The sequence below is a fragment of the Triticum dicoccoides genome, unplaced genomic scaffold, assembly GCF_002162155.2.
Source record: "Triticum dicoccoides isolate Atlit2015 ecotype Zavitan unplaced genomic scaffold, WEW_v2.0 scaffold12979, whole genome shotgun sequence".
Taxonomy (NCBI): Eukaryota; Viridiplantae; Streptophyta; class Magnoliopsida; order Poales; family Poaceae; genus Triticum; species Triticum dicoccoides.
In genome coordinates this window covers 552-1,844 of record NW_021191350.1, presented here as the reverse complement: position 1 = coordinate 1,844, position 1,293 = coordinate 552, and the positions used below count along the sequence as shown (strand labels likewise).

The following is a 1,293-nucleotide window of genomic DNA, read 5'->3' as shown; positions in this document are numbered from 1 at the left end:
CCGAAGGCGTCAAGGAACACTGTGCCTAACCCGGGGGCATGGCTAGCTTGCTAGCCGTCCCTCGTGTTGCAAAGCTATTTAATCCACACGACTCTCGGCAACGGATATCTCGGCTCTCGCATCGATGAAGAACGTAGCGAAATGCGATACCTGGTGTGAATTGCAGAATCCCGCGAACCATCGAGTCTTTGAACGCAAGTTGCGCCCGAGGCCACTCGGCCGAGGGCACGCCTGCCTGGGCGTCACGCCAAAACACGCTCCCAACCACCCTCAACGGGAATCGGGATGCGGCATCTGGTCCCTCGTCTCTCAAGGGGCGGTGGACCGAAGATTGGGCTGCCGGTGTACCGCGCCGGACACAGCGCATGGTGGGCGTCCTTGCTTTATCAATGCAGTGCATCCGGCGCGCAGCTGGCATTATGGCCTTTGAACGACCCAACAAACGAAGCGCACGTCGCTTCGACCGCGACCCCAGGTCAGGCGGGACTACCCGCTGAGTTTAAGCATATAAATAAGCGGAGGAGAAGAAACTTACAAGGATTCCCCTAGTAACGGCGAGCGAACCAGGAGCAGCCCAGCTTGAGAATCGGGCGGCCGTGCCGTCCGAATTGTAGTCTGGAGAGGCGTCCTCAGCGACGGACCGGGCCCAAGTCCCCTGGAAAGGGGCGCCTGGGAGGGTGAGAGCCCCGTCCGGCCCGGACCCTATCGCCCCACGAGGCGCCGTCAACGAGTCGGGTTGTTTGGGAATGCAGCCCAAATCGGGCGGTAGACTCCGTCCAAGGCTAAATACAGGCGAGAGACCGATAGCGAACAAGTACCGCGAGGGAAAGATGAAAAGGACTTTGAAAAGAGAGTCAAAGAGTGCTGAAATTGCCGGGAGGGAAGCGGATGGGGGCCGGCGATGCGCCCCGGCCGTATGCGGAACGGCTCTTGCTGGTCCGCCGCTCGGCTCGGGGTGTGGACTGTTGTCGGCCGCGCCGGCGGCCAAAGCCCGGGGGCCCTAGGTGCCCCCGGTGGCCGTCGTCGGCACGGCCGGTACCCGCGCGCCGAAAGGCGTGTCCCTCGGGGCACTGCGCTGCAACGGCCTGCGGGCTCCCCATCCGACCCGTCTTGAAACACGGACCAAGGAGTCTGACATGCGTGCGAGTCGACGGGTTCTGAAACCTGGGATGCGCAAGGAAGCTGACGAGCGGGAGGACCTCACGGGCCGCACCGCTGGCCGACCCTGATCTTCTGTGAAGGGTTCGAGTTGGAGCACGCCTGTCGGGACCCGAAAGATGGTGAACTATGCCT

The 1,293-nt window shown here is 62.6% G+C and overlaps 1 non-coding gene across 1 annotated transcript; it reads left to right on the top strand.

Moving 5' to 3' along the window:
* The first annotated feature begins 89 nt into the window (after positions 1-89).
* LOC119343490 lies at positions 90-245 on the top strand. The gene has a single exon (XR_005166123.1). It is a non-coding gene; the product is annotated as a 5.8S ribosomal RNA (ribosomal RNA).
* Positions 246-1,293: the final 1,048 nt, after the last annotated feature.